At 41.5% G+C, this 8793-nt stretch overlaps 1 pseudogene; it reads right to left on the minus strand.

The window, feature by feature from the left end:
- Nucleotides 1-6515: 6515 nt before the first annotated feature.
- Nucleotides 6516-6635, minus strand: LOC122433673 (annotated as a pseudogene).
- Nucleotides 6636-8793: the final 2158 nt, after the last annotated feature.

Below are 8793 nucleotides of genomic sequence, written 5' to 3' on the forward strand. Positions count from 1 at the left end.
TCCATGTATTAGCTTGGCCCAGATTTTTCCAACAATGACTTGGCAGGGAGAGAGAGTGCAGAAAACTACTGAATAGCTCTAAAATATTGAAAAGTGGTATATGTAACTTGTGCTCACATTCTACTGGCCAAAGAAAGTCGTATGTCTATCTTGGTGAGTCCTAGTGATATCTACCACAATGTCTGATCTCTCTTTCCCTCTTTCTACTTTCTGTGTCTGATTATTTTCAAGCACCTCTCAAATCTACTCAGCCTTCTCAGTATTATTTATTATATATTACTAATCACAATCATAAAAGAGATGAGATGGTTGGATGGCATCACTGACTCAATGGGCATGAGTTTGAGCAAACTCTGGAAGATAGTGGGGCTTCCCTGGTAGATCAGCTGGTAAATAATCCGCCTGCAATGTGGGAGACCTGGGTTTGATCCCTGGGTTGGGAAGATCCTCTGGAGAAGGGAAAGGCCACCCACTCCAGTATTCTGGCTTGGAGAATTCCATGGACTGTATAGTCCATGGGGTCCCAACGAGTCAGCCATGACTGAGTGACTTTCACTTTTACTGGAAGATAGTGAAGGACAGGGAAACCTGGAGAGCTGCAGTCCATGGGGTTGCAGAGAGTTGGACATGACTTAGCAACTGAACAATAGCAACATATAAGGAACAGACCTCAGATTTTGGGGACAAATAGGTTTGGACAAGGGTCTTGGCTCCATAATTCTCTTTATTAGAGTAGTGATTCTGAGTAAGATACTTGGCCTCTCTAGGTTTTAGTTATCTCATCTGTAAAGTGGGATTGATAAGAGGTCCTGCCTTGAGGCATACTGAGGATTACATGGGGTAACCCATGTAAAGATCCTAGCATTGTGCCTGGTGTTCAGTAAAACTAGTGATAGTTGCAACAGTTAACATCATTAATATCCCCTGAGTGCTTATAGTAAGTTCTAAATAAATGCTGTATAATAGAGTGCTTTTGACTATTTCTACTTTTTAACCATAGCATTGTTATTTATGAATACTTCTTATTGCTCTTCCATTCATTCATTTCTTTAAAAGATATCCAAGGAGAGTCATCCCTGTGCCATATACTATCTTACCAGTTGTGGAAATATTGGGAAAGATTTTAGAAACAGTCCCTGCCCGCACGGAAATTACAGCCTCCACTTTCTCACTTCTTCTCCCCTTTGCGTTTCTTCCTCTCCTCTCTCCCTCCCCTTTCCTTTCTTTCTTGCTCAAGGCTCACTTTCATCAGACATTTAGCAGATTTTCATTGAGTGTCTACTACCTGCTAAGACATAGGGATATAGTAAAGAACAAAACAAGAACCACTCATGCCCAACAGCACATCAGCGATTTTCATTTAAGATGTGGGCAGTGGGCTTTTTCCTTGAGTTCTGAACGGGCCTGACCCCTTTTGGCTGGGCACTAGGAAAAACCAGTCTCTACCCTCATCAGTGGGTAAAGTCATCAGGCAGCTTCTCCTTTCTAACTGAGCTTTTTCTCCTTCTCCTTAGGGTCCAAGAGGTGTCTCACCTGTGCTCTGGAATCCCCCCTTTTGGGTTCTCAGGGTCTTTGCTCCATCAATTACCCTCAATCTTTCCAGGAGTTTCAACTTCTGTCCTGTATTGATTCCTTTCCACTAACATCTGTTAGAGTATCTCAAAAGTTGTTTCCCATAAATGTACAATTTGTTGGGCAACAAATAAGACTCCAAGGAAACAAGATTACTTGGCAAAATATTTCCTATGTTTTAAAAAATATTTTTAAAACCTTTTTATTTTGTTTTGGAGTATAGTCAGTTAACAATGTTGTGATAGTTTCAGGTGAACAACAAAGGGACTCAGCCATGCATACATATGTATCCATTCTCCCCCAAACCCCCCTCCCATCCAGGCTGCCACTTAACAAAGAACACTGAACAGAGTTCCATATGCTATACAGTAGGTCCTTGTTGATTATCCACTTTAAATATGTGCTGTGCGGTGCTTAGACCTGTCTGACTCTTTATGACCCCGTGGACTGTAGCCCACCAGGCTCCTCTGTCCGTGGGGGTTCTCCAGGCAAGAATAGTGGAGTGGGTTGCCATGCCTTCCTCCAGGGGATCATCCCAACCCAGGGATCGACCCCAGGTCTCCCGCATTGCAGGCAGATTCTTTACCATCTGAGCCACCATATAGCAGTGTATAAATGTCCATCCCAAACTCCCTAATTTCCCTTCCCCTCAGTAACCATAAATTCAATCTCTTAAGTCTATACATCTATTTCTGTTTTGTCAGTTCGTTTGTATAATTTCTTTCTAAATTCCAGTATAAAGGATGTCATAAGATATCTCTGCTTCTCTATCTGACTTACTTCACTCAGTATGACAGTCTCTAGGTCCGTCCATGTTGTTGCATATTTGTTTATTTATTTGGCTGAGCTGGGTCTTAGTTGTGGCACATGGGATCCTCAGTCTTCGTTGCAGCACGTGGGTTCTATATTTGCAGCATATGAACTTTTAGTTGTGGCATGTGGGATCAGGTCCCCTGACCAGGGATGGAACCTAGGCCCCCTACACTAGACTACCAGGGAAGTCCCCCCCGCCATGTTTTTTTCATCACTGATTACCTATCTTTTGATAAATAGTTCAATCTGCTGAAACAGGGCTTTGGTAAACTACAGCCCATGACCCAAGTCTAGCTTCTGTCTGTATTTTGTAAATAAAGGCTTATTGGCACACAGCCATACTCACTGATTCATGTACTGTCTATGGCTGCTTTCATGCTACTATGGCAGAGCTGAGAAACTGTGATGAAAGTGGTATGATCCTCAAAGTCAAAAGTATCCTCTGGCCCTTTACAGAAAAAGCTTGTTGACTCTTATGCTAGAGAAGAACCAATGTGTATTTCAAGGTGAATAACTGATATGAGCTGCATGATAACTGACATGATAACATGTCAAATTTGTCACATGTTTGGAACTATCACCTGTATAGAAACGAGGCCATGGGCCAGAACAACCATAGCTTGGTGGCTCAAGGTTTGGATCATGCACTGGATGTGGAGTTTGGCCCATCCAATTCTTAGACTTTTGCTTGTGTTAGTGAGCTGGGGCAGTGTGCAGTTTGGAATGAGAAAAGCTGGGTGAGGTTGATGATATTTCATAACAGCCCACAACCACTAAGCTTGATAATCACAGCACAGCCATCTGAATGATGTCCTGGCTAAAACCCAATGCCTTAACACCTTGAACATGCCTTTCCCTTTAATGTAACACTTCCTTTTACTTGTGCCTTTACCTAGAAGTAACACACACCCTCAAAGCACAACTGGGTCATTACACATCCTGGTTGCTTCAGACAGCCAACAAAGATGAAATAATAGATGGTTCATATGGTTCAGTCATCTCATCTCAGATTTTTGGATGAGTGCCCAAAGCTGAAATAAAGGGGAGCCAAGGATCCTTATATTTGGCGGATTCATGTCAATGTATGGCAAAACCAATACAATATTATAATTAGCCTCCAATTAAAATAAATAAATTTATATTAAAAAAATAAAATAAAATAACAAGGGGGAAAAAAAGTGAGGTGCTAGACTCTTTTGAGAGGACCTTAGTAGGCTCCCAGATAGAGTTTTCTAGCATTATCTCATCCCCAGCCTCCAGGTGAAGAGGCTAAAGTTTCATTCAGAAGTTAAAGACAGGAGAGGGTGAAGAAACCAAAGAGTTAAGATGTTTTTGGAGAGAATTTTTATTTATTTATTTATTTTTGGAGAGAATTTTTAGACTGTTGATAAATTTACCCCTTCTCTTCCAGCCATGGGGCAGCAGGGGATGGTAGTAGAATTAACAATATCTGCTTGAATAGGTTAAATTAAATCCCCTGAAACTTGAGGAATAGAGTAACTCTTACCTGTTGCATTCTTAACAATCCAGAGCCAAGATGCTGGTTCAAAGCAGAGTATGAGATGAGATTTCCTTTGTATTCCCTCAGTCTCTCAGCCAAGGTGGCCTCACCTTATTCATGGAAGAGAGTTGGCTGTGAGTCATCCTCAAAGGCATGTCACATGTGAGGATCATCCAGAGAGAGGAAGTTGCCCCAGTAGAAGGATAGACTCCCAGGAGCCAGGACCTGGGGACAAATGAGATGAAACAGTTTCTTTAATGGAACAGTGGTGAGAAAAAAGAAGTTTACGGCTGATATCCTCTTCCACTTTCAGTCTTAGGTAACCATTAGTCTACTTTCAGTCTCTATAAAACTGCCTTTTTGAGTATGACATTTTAAATAAATAAGATCAAACTGTATGTGGTCTTTTGGGTCTGGTTTCCTTCATGTTGTAGCATATATTCATATTTTATTATTAATAGTATTTTATAGCATGGGTATACACTAGATATGGGCAGATTTTGGAGACATTGTAGCTTTGGTTCCAGATCATTTTACTAAAGCCAATATTTCCATAAAATGATTTACATGAATCTTTTGTTTCACAGTGCAGATATAAGTTACGCTTATATTATATTAAAGTGTGTAGTGGCAATTATGTCTAAAAATGTACATAGCTTGGATAAAAAGTACTTTATTGCTAAGAAAAATGCTAACCGTCCTCTGAGCCTTCCATGAGTGGTAGTAGTAACATCAACGATCACTGATCACAGGTCACCATGACAAATATAGTGATGAAAAAGTTTGAAGTATTTTGAGAATTACCAAAATGTGACTCAGAGATACAAAGTGAGCAGATGCACAAAGTGAGGAAAATAGCATGGATAGATTTACTCAGTGCAGGGTTGCCACAAACCTTCAGTTTACAAAAATGAAACTGCAACGTGTAATAAGGCAAAGTGAAATAAAATGAGATATACCTGTATACACCATCCCATTATAAATTAGAAACTTTTCCTGGTCTATTAAAAAAAGAAACTAAACCCAGCAAACTCCCTTCAACCTCACTCCTCCCTGCAGCAAGAGGCTCCCTCCCTCTCAGCCTTCTTTCCTAACACACTTCTTTGTTAGCTGTCTCTAACTCCTCACCTCCTATTCACTTCTCAACCCACTGGCACTCAGCCTCTGACCCACCCATTGCTTTGAAACTAAAGCCAAGGAAGTGTCTTGGTCATCCCCTACTTTAGCCTGACAGCATTTGTTTAGCTAATCACTTACCTTCTTCTTGAGACCTGAACCGTTGTGATGTAACAGTTTTATGGTTTTCCGCTAAACTCCTTGCTGTTTCTTTTCATGAATATTTTATTTCTATTAGCTTTTTACCACTGTGTAACAAGTTATTGCAAATCTAGTAGTTTAGTAATTAGGTTTAAAACAACACAGCCTTAAGGTCGCTGTTTCTGTGGGTCAGGCGGGCAGGTATAGCTCTCCTGGGTCCTCTGCTTGGATCCCAGAATGCTGGAATCAAAAGACTGGCTGGGTGTGTTCTCATCTGGAGTCCTGACTGGGAAAAATTCAGAACTGCAGTCAGTCAAGCCACTGCCGTTTCCTTGTGACTGTATCCCTGAAGGCCCATGCTTTTTGCAGGGTACCATTGTAGGCAGCTCTTAGGTCCTAGAGGGCCACTCACAGGTCCTTATCATGTGGCTTTCCCACGGCATGGCAGCTTATTTGTCAAAGCCAGCAAGAGTCTCTCACGCTCATCTTCTAAGGCAGAGTCTTATATAATGTAATGAAATTATAACAGGGACGTCCTATCACCTTTGCCATAAGACATAACCCAACCATGAGAATGGCAATCCGTCCTCTTTACTGTATTCTATAGGTTATAATTAAGTCACAGGTTCTGCTTGAACTCATAGGGAGGGTATCAAATGACTTGACTCACTGAAGTTTACTTTAGGATGTATCTGCCACATTATTATAAAATATGATAAATGCACAGAAAATCAAAGGAAGTAACAGAAAGGATACTCGTCTATATATTATCTTGATAGCTTGCCTTGTTTGTTTCGGAATTTTTTAAAGTAATGAAACAGAGTTTCAGCCCCTGGAAATGTTTGTCCCCTTCTTAATTTCTTTCTTTTATCCAAGTAGTACTCAGTCTCAGAAATTGGTTATTTCCCATCTCGGTTCATGATTTTTTATATAGTTTCTACAATAGTATGTATGTATGCAGAGAAACTTTATATAAATGGAATCATATGGTACATAGGTGTCAACTTTCAACATTCCCTTTTTGAGGCCTATCCTTATTAACACATGTAGCCTTAGTACATCCATTCACTTTGCGGTATAGTATTCTGTTTATCTGTTCTCCTCTTCATGGGCATATAGATTGCCTCTAGTTTGTTGCTAATGCAATAAGGGGAAATAAACATTGCTGTATCCATCTCTTCAAGCTTATATGAGGTTTTTTTCTTTCAGCATACACGTGGAAATAGAATCACTCGGTTGCAAGGTAATGCATCATTTATTTTTCTAAATGGTGCCCAGTTTCTCTTCAAAGTGGCTGTATCCATTTTCACTCTCACCAAAAGCCCTTGTCTTTTCTATATCCACCCAATACTTAAGGTTGTCTATTTCTTTTAATTATTATCAATCTGATAGGTGTGAACATTGTTGATGTCTTAATAGTCATGTTTCTGATTTTTTAAACTGATAAGAACAGATACTACACTTGATCTTAGCCAAAAGGCTGAGAAGTGATGTGTTTCTGATTTTTAGTGAACTAGGGCTTGCTTTTATTATTAGCCATCTGAGTTTCTCCTTTATTAACTGCCTATTCATAGTCAGAACTTTCATATATTTTTTCCCCCAAATATGTGCCTATGTGACTTTTCCAGTAAGAGGGACCATGTCCCACCTCTACTGGGAAGGGGCCCTGTTCCAGCTCCTTGGTGGCCTTTTCACGTGGCCTCTGTCAACAGTGGCTGCAATGAGGTCCCTGAAGTTCTTTATTATTGGGAGACATCAGCATGGAGGACCTGAGGCAAGAGAAGAGGAATGGGTGTGTCGGAGGCTGGGTGGCAGTGGGTTGAGAATGAGGAGGAGGTGAGGAGCTAGAGAGAATTAGCCAGGACCCCACATGGACCTGATCACTGACAGATTGAGAATATGTGAAGTGACTACAGAGGCTCCCAGGATAGTGAAGGAGGCATCTGTGTGAACACAGGCAAGATATAAACATTTTGGAACATTATGATTAGTGCAGCATCTCAGTAGTTTTCTGTGTGTCTGGAAGATGATGAAGCAGGAACATATTTAGATTATTAAACATGTTAGCCTTTTCTGGGCTGTGGATAATATGGCACCCATTAAATCCTTTTATACCCCTAAGAGCCTGTGTGTAAACCAAAGGGAGAAGTTAATCTCTCAAAAATACTGCTGCTTCCCCAGGCAGGGAATCTCTTATCATAAAGATCTGATTCTGCTCACTTTCTCTTTGGGAGGGATGGAGGAAGTCTATGGCTGTGTTGGCCTTGTTTGAGAGTATATTCTTGTTTGACATTTCAGTTCAACTGAGACAAGATGGAATATTTAAACAGGGCTTTGCTAAAATCCTGGGATTATAGCAGGAAACTAACCAAGAGAACCACAAGGAGCTGGTCAAGCTTTAAGTAGAGCTGCTGCTCCAAGTACACCTTTTTCATCAATAGGGCCTCAGGATAAATGGCCCATCCCAGTCCTTTTCCTTCTGGCTTCACACCTTATCTTTAACATCTCTGCCCCAGGAAAACTACTGCTGATATCTAAACTGTCCAAGTGAAGACAAAGAGAATCTAAGCCCTTTCTCCTACCTTCCCAGGCACATTTCCTTTCTCCCTGTGTGATGACTTGCTTATTCCCCAGATGACTGATGCTATGATGACCCTGTCCTTTCCCCTCATGGTTGTGGCCTTTCCCTTGCAGATCTCACTGGCACAGCAATGTCAGAACACATCAACATGCCCCAGCAATCAGATACACTAAGAGGCACACACGTATGGCAGTAGGGAGTCATTTCCTTACAAATTTTTAGAAATCAGATATTTACAAGATTAATTTACAATAACAAGAAGCCCTTGTCTCCAGCTGAGGAATATTTGTATCCTCACTCAGAGCCCTAGAGACGTACTTGACATAGTGGGGACATACAGGTCATCTGAACCAACCTCCACCCACCAACAGGAAGGACTATTTCCACTTTTCTCATCATTAGAACCAAGTGATAGCAATTCTAATAAGATGGGCAAGTGGCCTTTATGTAACTGCCATCATATTGTCCCTAAAGGCTGAAGTTCTGCTCTAGAGATTAGCAGTGGATGCAAACTGTCTGAGAGAAGGAATTAAGGTAAAACTAGAGGCTACATTTCATTGAAAATTGGAACTGAGTATGGAATGAGTATGGGCTTCCCTGTTGGCTGAGTTGGTAAAGAATCCGCCTGCAGTGCAGGAGAATGCCTACAATGCACCCGGGTTCAATCCCTGGGTCAGGAAGTTCCCCTGGGGAAGGAAATGATAACCCATTCTAGTATTCTTGCCTGGAAAATCCCATGGACAGAGGAACTTGGCAGGTGAAAGTCCATAGGGTCTCAAAGAATCAGACATGATTCTAAACCACCATGGATTAATTGGGGGTTTCCCTGGTGGCTCAGTGGCAAAGAATCCACCTGCGATGCAGAAGACGCAGGAGATGCAGGTTCAATCGCTGAGTCAGGAAGATCCCCTGGAGGAGGGCATGGCACCCCACTCCAGGATTCTTGCCTGGAGAATCCCATGGACAGAGGAGCCTGGTGGGCTGCAGTCCACAGGGTCACAAAGAGTCGGACATGACTGAGTGAGGATGAGCGTGCATGGAGTGATTGATGGCTTGCTTCTAGTCTTCC

This window comes from Cervus canadensis, chromosome 32 (assembly GCF_019320065.1).
Source record: "Cervus canadensis isolate Bull #8, Minnesota chromosome 32, ASM1932006v1, whole genome shotgun sequence".
Taxonomy (NCBI): Eukaryota; Metazoa; Chordata; class Mammalia; order Artiodactyla; family Cervidae; genus Cervus; species Cervus canadensis.